General features: G+C 37.5%; 1 protein-coding gene across 1 annotated transcript in view; it reads right to left on the bottom strand.

Moving 5' to 3' along the window:
- The window catches only part of LOC132124647 (coiled-coil domain-containing protein 136-like), a 53119-nt gene extending 41734 nt beyond the window's left edge, over positions 1–11385 (bottom strand). The window contains exons 1-2 of the mRNA XM_059535764.1: positions 11283–11385; positions 7058–7223 (exon numbers count right to left, since the gene is read on the bottom strand). The gene's annotated coding sequence lies outside the window, so the exon portion shown is untranslated. The remainder of the gene's footprint in view (positions 1–7057; positions 7224–11282) is intronic.
- Between the last annotated feature and the right edge of the window lie 991 nt (positions 11386–12376).

A 12376-nucleotide genomic window follows, 5' to 3' on the forward strand; every position in this document is an offset into this window, starting at 1 on the left:
TCAGTTGGGGGGCCAGTTCTCCTCTGACCGGACGAAACCAGTAGTTCAATTCCAGGCTGCAGCAAAGTCAGATTGTGCAGAAGAATCATCTGTTTCCTGTGGTCTTGTCCTGGTGCTCCTCTGAGACAAGGTCTTTACAGGGGATCTGTATCTGGGGCTCTAGTTGTCCTGGTCTCCGCTGTCTTTCAGGGATGTAGAGGTCCTTTCTAGGTGCTGATCCAGCATCTGGTCTGGATACGTACTGGATCCGGGTGACTGCAGTGACCCTCTGATCTGGACACAGACTGGATCTGGTGGCCACGGTGACCTCGGAACAAGAGAGAAACAGACAAATATTAGCGTAGATGCCATTCTTCTAATGATGTAGCAAGTACATAGGTTGTTATGGGAAGTGTTTCCGGTTCCGGTTTACCTAATTAATGCAGCCTAAAAATCCTTTAACGGATTTGGATAATAAAAGCATATTAGTATGTTATGTGTATGCCAGGTTAAAGAGATGGGTCTTTAATCTAGATTTAAACTGCAAGAGTGTGTCTGCCTCCCGAACAATGTTAGGTAGGTTATTCCAGAGTTTGGGCGCCAAATAGGAAAAGGATCTGCCGCCTGCAGTTGATTTTGATATTCTAGGTATTATCAAATTGCCTGAGTTTTGAGAACGTAGCGGACGTAGAGGATTATAATGTAAAAGGAGCTCATTCAAATACTGAGGTGCTTAACCATTCAGGGCTTTATAAGTAATAAGCAATATTTTAAAATATATGCGATGCTTGATAGGGAGCCAGTGCAGTGTTGACAGGACCGGGCTAATATGGTCATACTTCCTGGTTCTAGTAAGAACTCTTGCTGCTGCATTTTGGACTAGCTGTAGTTTGTTTACTAAGCGTGCAGAACAACCACCCAATAAAGCATTACAATAATCTAACCTTGAGGTCATAAATGCATGGATTAACATTTCTGCATTTGACATTGAGAGCATAGGCCGTAATTTAGATATATTTTTGAGATGGAAAAATGCAGTTTTACAAATGCTAGAAACGTGGCTTTCTAAGGAAAGATTGCGATCAAGTAGCACACCTAGGTTCCTAACTGATGACGAAGAATTGACAGAGCAACCATCAAGTCTTAGACAGTGTTCTAGGTTATTACAAGCAGAGTTTTTAGGTCCTATAATTAACACATCTGTTTTTTCAGAATTTAGCAGTAAGAAATTACTCGTCATCCAGTTTTTTATATCGACTATGCAATCCATTAGTTTTTCAAATTGGTGTGTTTCACCGGGCTGCGAAGAAATATAGAGCTGAGTATCATCAGCATAACAGTGAAAGCTAACACCATGTTTCCTGATGATATCTCCCAAGGGTAACATATAAAGCGTGAAGAGTAGCGGCCCTAGTACTGAGCCTTGAGGTACTCCATACTGCACTTGTGATCGATAGGATACATCTTCATTCACTGCTATGAACTGATGGCGGTCATATAAGTACGATTTAAACCATGCTAATGCACTTCCACTGATGCCAACAAAGTATTCAAGTCTATGCAAAAGAATGTTGTGGTCAATTGTGTCAAACGCAGCACTAAGATCCAATAAAACTAATAGAGAGATACACCCACGATCAGATGATAAGAGCAGATCATTTGTAACTCTAAGAAGAGCAGTCTCAGTACTATGATACGGTCTAAATCCTGACTGGAAATCCTCACATATACCATTTTTCTCTAAGAAGGAATATAATTGTGTGGATACCACCTTTTCTAGTATCTTGGACAGAAAAGGGAGATTCGAGATTGGTCTATAATTAACTAGTTCTTTGGGGTCAAGTTGTGGTTTTTTGATGAGAGGCTTAATAACAGCCAGTTTGAAGGTTTTGGGGACATGTCCTATTGACAATGAGGAATTAATAATAGTCAGAAGAGGATCTATGACTTCTGGAAGCACCTCTTTCAGGAGCTTAGATGGTATAGGGTCTAACATACATGTTGTTGGTTTAGATGATTTAACAAGTTTATACAATTCTTCCTCTCCTATGGTAGAGAATGAGTGGAACTGTTCCTCGGGGGGTCTATAGTGCACTGTCTGATGTGATACTGTAGCTGACGGCTGAATGGTTGCAATTTTATCTCTAATAGTATCGATTTTAGAAGTAAAGTAGTTCATAAACTCATTACTGCTGTGGTGTTGGGAAATGTCAACACTTGTTGATGCTTTATTTTTCGTTAATTTAGCCACTGTATTGAATAAATACCTGGGGTTATGTTTGTTTTCTTCTAAAAGAGAAGGAAAGTAATCGGATCTAGCAGTTTTTAATGCTTTTCTGTAGGATATGTTACTTTCCCGCCAAGCAATACGAAATACCTCTAGTTTTGTTTTCCTCCAGCTGCGCTCCATTTTTCGGGCTGCTCTCTTTAGGGTGCGAGTATGCTCATTATACCATGGTGTCAAACTGTTTTCCTTAACCTTCCTTAAGCGTAAAGGAGCAACTTTATTTAAAGTGCTAGAAAAGAGAGAGTCCATAGTTTCTGTTACATCATCAAGTTGTTCTGAGGTTTTGGATATGCTAAGGAATTTGGATACATCAGGAAGATAACTTAAAAAGCAGTCTTTTGTGTTAGAAGTGATGGTTCTTCCATACTTGTAACAAGAAGTAGAATTTACAATTTTGGCTATATGAATTTTGCAAAGAACTAAATAATGATCTGAGATATCATCACTTGGCTGAATAATTTCAACACCATCAACATCAATTCCATGTGACAGTATTAAATCTAGAGTATGATTTCGACAATGAGTAGGTCCTGAAACGTGTTGTCTAACACCAATAGAGTTCAGAATGTCTATAAATGCTGATCCCAATGCATCGTTTTCATTATCAACATGGATATTAAAATCACCAACTATTAAAACTTTATCTGCAGCCAGAACTAACTCAGATGTAAAATCACCAAACTCTTTAATAAAGTCTGTATGGTGCCCTGGTGGCCTGTATACAGTAGCCAGTACAAACATAACAGGGGATTTATCATTAACATTTGTTTCTTTGGATAATGTTATATGAAGTACCATTACTTCAAACGAGTTATACTTGTAGCCTGCCCTCTGAGAAATCCTGAAAACGTTGTTATAAATTGAAGCAACACCTCCACCTTTGCCTTTTAGACGTGGCTCATGTTTATAACAGTAATCTTGGGGGGTGGACTCATTTAAAATAATGTAATCATCAGGTTTTAGCCAGGTTTCTGTCAAACAGAGTACAACTATATTATGATCAGTGATCATATTATTTACAAAAAGTGTTTTCGTAGAAAGGGATCTGATATTCAATAAGCCAAGCTTTATCATTTGTTTATCCATATTGCTTCTGTTTTTTATTTGTTGAACCTCAATTAAATTGTTAATCTTAACCAGGTTTGGACGTTTTTTGTTTTTACTAGTTCGGGGAACAGACACAGTCTCTATAGTGTGATATCTAGGTGAAAGAGTCTCTATGTGCTGAGAATTAACTGACCTCTGTGACGGGAGGCAGCTAGCAGATGGTCGGTTTTGCCAGTCTGTCTGCTTCCTGACCTGGGCCCCAGTTAGTCAAGTATAAACACTAAGACTATTTGCCATATTTCTAGAGAGAAGAGTGGCGCCACCCCAGGAGGGATGAAGACCATCTCTTTTAAACAGGTCAGGTCTGCCCCAAAAGCTCGTCCAATTGTCTATGAAACCTATGTTATTCTGTGGGCACCACTTAGACATCCAGCCATTGAGTGATGACAATCTGCTATGCATCTCATCACCACGGTAAGCAGGGAGGGGACCAGAGCATATTACAGTGTCTGACATCGTGCTTGCAAGTTCACACACCTCTTTAATGTTATTTTTAGTGATCTCCGACTGGCGAAGTCGAACATCATTAGCGCCGGCATGAATAACAATCTTACTGTATTTACGTTTAGCATTAGCCAGCACTTTTAAATTTGCCAAGATGTCAGGCGCTCTGGCTCCCGGTAAACATTTGACTATGGTGGCTGGTGTCTCTATATTCACGTTCCGTACAATAGAATCACCAATAACTAGAGCACTTTCATCAGGTTTCTCAGTGGGTGCATCACTGAGTGGGGAGAACCTGTTTAATGTTTGGATCGGAACAGAAGAGCGGTGTTTTGACCCACGACTACGCTGCCTCACCGTCACCCAGTTGCCCTGCTGCTGGGGCTCTGTTTCCGGAACCGAACAATGTATAGGAATCCCTGAGCTAGACGCATCCAAAGCCGTATCTAGAGCCCTAACATTCTTACTGTCCTCAATTAAAGTTTGGATGCGTGTCTCTAATTCTGAAATCTTCTCTGTCAGCCTAACTATTTCCCTGCATTTATCACATGTGAATCCCTCATCAGCGACAGAGATAGATAAACTGTACATGTGGCAAGAGGTGCAAGAAACAATGATAGGAGAAGCCATTACTCACCGTGCTTGATGAAAATTCTTACTGCGGTTGTTTGATGAACTTGTGAAAAACTGGAGCGAGGGAGAGGAGAAAAGAAAACAGCGATAGGTTCGAATGAAGACGCTAATGACAAGCTAACGAGTGCTAACGCTTTGCAGGTGTACTGCACTCACGGAAATAAAATAAAAGTGAACGATCAAAGGTTTTATCATAGGTTTAGGGGGAGCTAATGCAGACAAAAACACAACCCTTAGGAAAATGTATGTAGCCTATAGTATGGCACTAACCATAGTTTAGTGAAAGAAATATAGAAATGTCCGCAGCACTGCTTCTAACTCCCATGTTTAGCAGTGTTGCGGACATTATTAATTTTTCACTTCAGTAGTTTCTTTTGTCCTGCACCTGCCAGAAGGTGGGATGTGCACACAATTTCTTATTTAACACTTACCGCGGAGTTTAACCATGGAATCTGTAGTAAAAATAAATACAAGTGGTAATTAATTCGCCAACAAAAATGCACTTACAAAACATGGTAAAAGTCAAATAAAAATCTTCAGTATTAAAGTCATGAGAGGATGGATGGATAATGGAAGTGAAGGTGCAGTTCAGGAGAGAACTCTAAATTATATTGCATGTCCCCAACCTAAGGATTTAAATCTTTTTCATGTCAGGTCCATACACAAAATAGGGTTGTCCATGTTTCAGAATGTGTTGTGGGTGTATGAGTGTGAGATTTCCCAGCCTAATTTTTTAACACAAACAAAATCTCTAGAACTGCTGTGAGTCACTTCATGAGCATTTTACTTATTTTGAGAAACTATCATCATACAAAGAGACAGCAGTGTTTCAAAAAGACACCAACGTTTCAGGAGTTTAGTACAGAAAATAGGACACATTCTTATTAGATAACCGTATTTGAGTTGATGTATATGCTTGTATTTTTTATTAACAATTTTTTCCCCAAACCATTGTTAGAGTACAGTGTTTCCTGTATGCAAAGATTTGGTTTCAAAAACAGTATCTATAAACTATTTCTTTAGATTTTAAATCTGCATTGAACTTCAGATCAATCTCAAAGTAAAATGCAGTACTAAAGTACTAAGTACTAAAGTGATTTTGTGGTGGATGTGTTCAAATGTGATCATCTTAATTCAAGTGATGAAGGATGGTGAAAGTCTGACAGTCTTGAGCACTACTTTAAGGTTAAACCTGCATGGTGTAAATGTTTGAAAATGATTTACAGTTGCCAAAAAACATTCATTAGAAATTTAGAAAAGTAATCAAAAAGTACTCAAAAGTAATTAGTTACATTACTTTATTAAAGTAATTAAAAAAGTTACACTACTATTACATTTTAAATAGGGTAACTTGTAATCTGTAACCTATTACATTTCCAAAGTAACCTTCCCAACACTGCTCGTGAACGAGTCATTATCTGGCTCGGTGTTCATCTTCAGTTCTCTATTCACAGCAGTTCAGTCAGTGTACTGTTTGAGTAAATGAATTACTCCGGGATATTGGTTTGTTTTAACTCAGAGGGAGTGTTAGCCACATTAAAAAAGTTAACAGCTTAAGTCATTTGTGGATTATTGCGTATTGGAGAGGCGAACCATTTAAAACAATTCAGTTTGATTTGGTGAACTGGTTCAAGAAGATCCGGTTACATCGAATGATTCATTTGCGAACCGGATATCACAAACTGCTTTGTTTTGAACTCTCTCACAACAGACACGGAAGAGAAGACAATGATGAATAAAGTCATAGTTTTTGCTATTTTTGCACCAAAATGTATTTTCGATGCTTCAAATATTCTAACTGACCCTCTGATGTCACATGGACTACTTTGATGATGTTTTTCTTACCTTTCTGGACATGGACAGTATACCGTTCACACAGCTTCAATGGAGGGACTGAGAGCTCTCGGACTAAATCTAAAATACCTTAAACTGTGTTCCAAAGATAAATGGAGGTCTTACGGGTTCGGAACAACATGAGGGTGAGTTATTAATAACATAATTATGATTTTTGGGTGAACTATCCCTTTAACTGTCATTTTGCATTATCAACACACTGTTTTCCTAATTAATGTTGTTCAGTTGCTTTGACGCAATCTTTTATGTTCAAAGCACTGCATAAATAAGGGTGACTTGATTTGACTTGACATGTATTGTTATATATTGTATATAACTCATCAATTAAATATTTACCAACTTAATTCTGCGTAACTAGATGTTTTTAAATAAACACAGACAAAAGCTATGTACGTTTTTGGGCTGGACAATATGACGATATATATAACATTGATGTAAGTGATCACCCGGATTTAGACCAACCTCTCTTGTATTTAAATAAAGCGTTTACAGGCAAATTTGCTTTATGTAATTCCCGGCGTCAAAATCTGACACATATAAAGGAACATCGAGTCCACCAACCTTTAGTTTAAACTGATTATCGTTGTTTTAGTCGTGTTTGTGCAGTTTCCCTGTTCTCCCTGCTCTTTAGCCGCTCAGTTGAGGGGGCATGTCCCGGCGGGAAACTGACGTCAATGCTTACCCTCAATTGTTACAGTATTACTGCAGGAGACAGTTTATGGCTCATGAAAATCACAGGAAGTATTTCCTTACCTCGTATTGTCTGAGAAAGAACAGCTCCAAGTCCAGTTTGTGATGCGTCTGTCTGAAGGGTGAAGGGTCTGTTGAAAGTATGAGGCATGCAGGTGTGTTCAGAAGCACAGTAAACACCACTCTGTAGTCCTGAGTCACTTCTTTGTTACGTCTGTTAGAAAACAAGCTGTTGAGGAGAAGTTAGGTATCAAATAAACAGAAGAAACTGACTTAACATTACCTATAGGTAAGTGACTATGGTAACACTTTTGTTTAGGGACCAATTATAGCGGTCCAGCTTAAGAATGATCACAATGTTTTTGGATCAGGGACTCAGGGATTCTCCTGTCTTTTTATGCTCTGGCACATTGTAGAGTTGCTGTAAGTGTGATATGTATCATGCTGTATGATATTAGTTCTTCTGGGAAGTACATCTGAAAAAAGCTCTTCCTTAGTCAACATAAGCAGGTTTACTCGTAACGGCTCTACCAGTGTCTTTGCTGCAAGTGTTGGCAGCGGTGGGTTTAGTTACAGCCACCTCCTCATGAGCTTCATGTGATATACCAGACCGTTCTCATCCCAAGGAGTCATATACTGACCCTTTTGACATTTCGTCAACATCCTACGCACATGGCACCCTCTAGCGTCAATATTTGACACAGATAAAAATGGGCCAGAAGGCGCCTCCTAGCGGTCTAACCCTAACCCTAACCCTAACCTTAACCCATAGTCTGTGTCTCATATTGACGCTAGAGGGTGGCATATGCGTAGGATGTTGACGAAATGTCAAAAGGGTCAGTATATGACGCCTTGGGATGAGAATGCGTTAGATATACAGTAGCAGCAGCTCTATTGGTTTTCCACTGAATAACAGCTCAAATCGTGTAAATTCAGTTCGGGTCTGTGTTACACAAAGATCCACAGTATCCTGTGTGTAGTATCCTATTACACTTCTAAGTTTGTCTTATTATTATTTTATTTCTTTCAATTTAAATTCTGTAATTCATGACAATACATTTTTTTGTGGAAATGAATGCTTTGTCTACCTTATGTTGCATTATACAAACCAGTCGTAACCACCTGCTGCAGCTCTTTACTGACATACTGTATAACGCAGCATGACGTCTAAGGATGGAAGTCTTAATGAATTTTCAAATTAATGTTTCTTAAAGGATCCTTTAAAGAAGTCGTGACATGAGGAATCCAAATTTTCTTGATTTTTTGACATTTGACAAACTTGAGATTTAGAATTCACAAATATCTTACTGCAGAAAAAGAAAGCAAGCAGCCGAATCAACTAATTGTCTTCTTTCTCCACAGCGTGACATCACATTTGCATCTCACCGCCTCCACAACAACACCTCCTCACAAACTTTGCCATATCACTTCCATAGCCTGCAGAAGTTATGCTGTTCGGGGATGTGGAAAATTACATCCGCTCTACACTGAATGCGACTGTTATGTAAAAAGTGCCAATAGTAGATTGATGTCCCATATTCACACACACTACTTCCGACAACAGGACAAATGGTTAGGGAAGGACCTTCATTGAGGTGATGTTTTCGGAAAATGTTGTGGTATAGAGAAGGTCTCAGCATCTCTGCAGTGCTTTCTGAAGAGCACCAGTGTTTGTCATCTTGGATAACAGTCGCAGGGGAAAAGTTTTACTTTATTTCTGTCGCAGAGGCCCCTGTGCTCCATGAGCTTGCTGAGTCCCTTAAGTCAGCTGTTCCTCAGCCTGTGTCCATGTGCCTGTCACCAGAATATGTTTCTACTGTATGTCCATTTCCCCAGGCTTGTGAAATCTGTCCATGCTCCATGCCCTGTCACTTCCTCATGTTCTGGTTCATGCCTCCTGCTCCACGGCTCTTGGTGCTCTTCCTTAGCCTTGTAGTTATTCTATGGGCTGTGTCCACCACTGCTTCAAGGCCCAGCTACAGCACAAAGGCAACTGCTCCCCAGTTCAGGACTGGGTCTACCGCAATTCTAATTTCATTATTTAAATTCAGTCATTTAGCCGACTTTAAAAAAATCAAAGCAATTAAAATCAACAAAAGAGAAATGATATGCAAGTGCTATAACAAGTCTTAGTTAGCTTACGTAGCAAGTTTAAATTATTACTATATAATAAAAAAAGACAACAGATAGAATAGAAAAAGAATAGAGCAAGCTAGTGTTAGAGGACATTTTTTCATCAGTCATTACTCCAGTCTTCAGTGTCACATGATTCTTCAGAAATCATTTTAATATGCTGATATATTATTAATGTTGGAAACAATTATGCTTAATGGAAAAGGAAAGTCTGATACCTTTTTCAGGATTCTTTGATTAAATACAAGTTTTAAAGAACCTTCTGTTTATTAAATACATGTTTTCTAACAACATTAGTCTTTACTATCACTTTTTATAAAATTAACAAACCCATGCTGAATAAAAATATAATTATTTTTGCAGAAAGAAAGAAAGAAAGAAAAATGTTTATGTTTATTGTTACAAAAGATTCATATTTTGAATAAATGCTGTACTTTTTAACTTTTTATTCAAAGAATCCTGAAAAAGTATTAGATGTTCCAACATAATAAATCAGCAAATTAAAATGATTTCTGAAGGATCGTGTGACACTAAATGATGCTGAAAATTTAGGTTTGATCACAGAAATAAATTATATTAAAATATAAAACTTTTCTGTGTTTTTGATCAAATAAATGCAGCCTTGGTGATCATTAGAAACTTCTTAAAAAAAAAACCTTGCATATCTCGGTGATCCCAAACTTTTATATGGCATGTTGGCATTATTAGATGTTGTGAAATTTGTTGTCAGCTATTTATTTATTTATTTATTTATTTATTTATTTATTTATTTATTTATTTATTCTTAGTGTGTAAGCACATAAGATTCCATACATTTCTTTTGCAATTATTGCAACAGACCAGTGAGTATTTGTTTGAACTAAGAGTCCTTTAAAAATAATAAAAGTCAGTCATGAAAAGACAGAAGCAACTGTCTATGAACTGAAAGAATAGTGACAACATATCTAGAGCAACTGGAGCAACTGAACAACATCTCACACTTGGAACTGTGCTGTTATACAGAATATCAGCCCAGCTATAACAGCTTTAGTTGGACTAGGCCACTGAAAATCAGTACAACAGAACTCGTTTGACACCACTTAAATATATGCATGCTTGTGCCAAAGTTCAGGAAAAGCTCATCAACACTCAAGGCATCTTTGCTACTATGTGTTATTGTGGTTTGGTGTTAATGTGGGGGGGGGGGGGGGGGTTTGGGGCACCACTGCATTAGTGTGGCTGTGTGTTAGTGGGCGAGAGTGTGTGTGGGTGCTGCGAATTGGCAGGTACAACAATGTGCTGTGTGGGCGAAAGAGAGAACGCTTTGAAAATGGATTGAAGGGGTGAAATGAGGCTGTGAATGTGGAGGAGGATCAAAGAAGCCACATTAATTAATAGAAAAGTGAATATATGCAGCAACTCTTTCAAACACCCCTAATGAAAGTAAAGGGTTTATTTGTGATACCCTCTTTGTGTTCACCAACGATTCTGCTCTGTTGCAAATCAACCAAGGAAAATGTGCTCCATTATCAGTTTAATGGTTTCAATTTAATACACTTTAATACATTTTCTACTTAATCATGCAGCGCTCCTATAATTGAATGATCTTTTTTTTACTACTTTACTTAATGGATCAGGTCTGTTATAAATATTGCTGTCCAAACCTTGCTATCATCCAATATGAGCACATTTTAATTTTTGTTTAACTTTCATCGCACCATCAAAATGAAACCCCACTCCTTCAAACTTCCTGTCCATCTGAGCTCCAGAGCCAGCAAATTCATTTGGTTGGAAAATTTTCAACAGTCATATACAGAGATACTAGCAAGACAACAAGAATATATATTTTCACCTTGTTTTTTTTTTCAGTAAAAATATGTGTTTGTTTAAGCAAACCTGTTTACTTTATGTTTGTGGTAGACATCTTCTACTAAATGTAGGCAACTCTTAATGTACTCTTAATGTGGCAAGTAGACTAGTTAAAATGCATGTGAACTTCTTTTAATAGATTTGTATAACTGCTAATGAAACGTATTTGACATTGTAAACATCTAGCGGAGCTACTGATCAACAAAACACAGAATGCAGACTGAATAAAGCCATTATGCAAAGAGCAAAGCATTCAGCAGGAGCTAAAATACAAGCTTAATCAACACAGAGGAAGAGATTTTTTTACCTGCTGATATGAAGACTGCTTGTCCATGATAACCACAACAGATGAGAGCACGGAGAGAGTGAGAAGAGAAACATTCACTCAGTCCTGCCTCTCTGTCTCTGTCTCTGTCTCTGTCTCTCTCTCTCTCTCTCTCTCTCTCTCTCTCTCTCACTCTCTCTCCAACATATTACGTAAGGTAGAATCTGCCAGTCAAACCACACAAAATAATCCAAATGGGGTGATCAGGTTGCCAAAGCCAAGCAGAGTCATTTATTATGCTGCTTTTTGTCATATAAATTATTAAACGAATATGAAATATTTAACTATAAATGTTTAACTTTTATTTTATCGATCCCGATTTTTTTACACGCAAACTGGCCGATTCCAATACCCATTTCCGATTTTTTTTTAATCTTTAAGCAACAAACAAGAAAGAAGGAAAGTGTGCATAAACAAGATGTTTATTTGGTATTTAATAGGCCAAACTGGCTTTTGGCTATTGAAAACAATAACCGTAACCATCTGAAATTAACGGCAGTAACTGCACAGTAAGTAGCCTACATTCAATACAAACATAGATGGTAAAAACATCAGCATTTAGCTTTTGTTTTTGAATTGGGTTGAAACTACATAGAACTGGCCTTAAATTAAAAGATTAACTGTAACCATGTGAAATTAAAGGCAATAACTGCATAGTTCTACAGTCCAAACACCACAATCAACACACATTCAGCATTCAGTATTTTAGTTTTTAAATTTGGTTTTAATTTTAAAACAAGGTCTTTACCAGTGAGACTAAATAAAAGTATGCTATATAAATATTATTCCAAAATGTTAAAATCAAATAAAGTTGGTGCAAATAAAACAAAGATGCAAAGTGTTTCATTCATCCAATTAAAAAGTTAAAAAAAAAAATTAGGGTGATGATTTTTTTTTTACTTGAGCCAATGAAAAATAAATAACTATTGTCTCAAGTTAAAATATTTTTAGATGTGAATCATTACCCTAAATTATTTTAATTGGATGAATGAAACACTTTTTCAGTGTGCTACAGCAGGTGATTTTAAAATCAAATTCAGCCGATATAATTTTAAGGTAAAATAAAATAATCATCC

This window comes from Carassius carassius, chromosome 43 (genome assembly GCF_963082965.1).
Source record: "Carassius carassius chromosome 43, fCarCar2.1, whole genome shotgun sequence".
NCBI classification, from domain to species: Eukaryota; Metazoa; Chordata; class Actinopteri; order Cypriniformes; family Cyprinidae; genus Carassius; species Carassius carassius.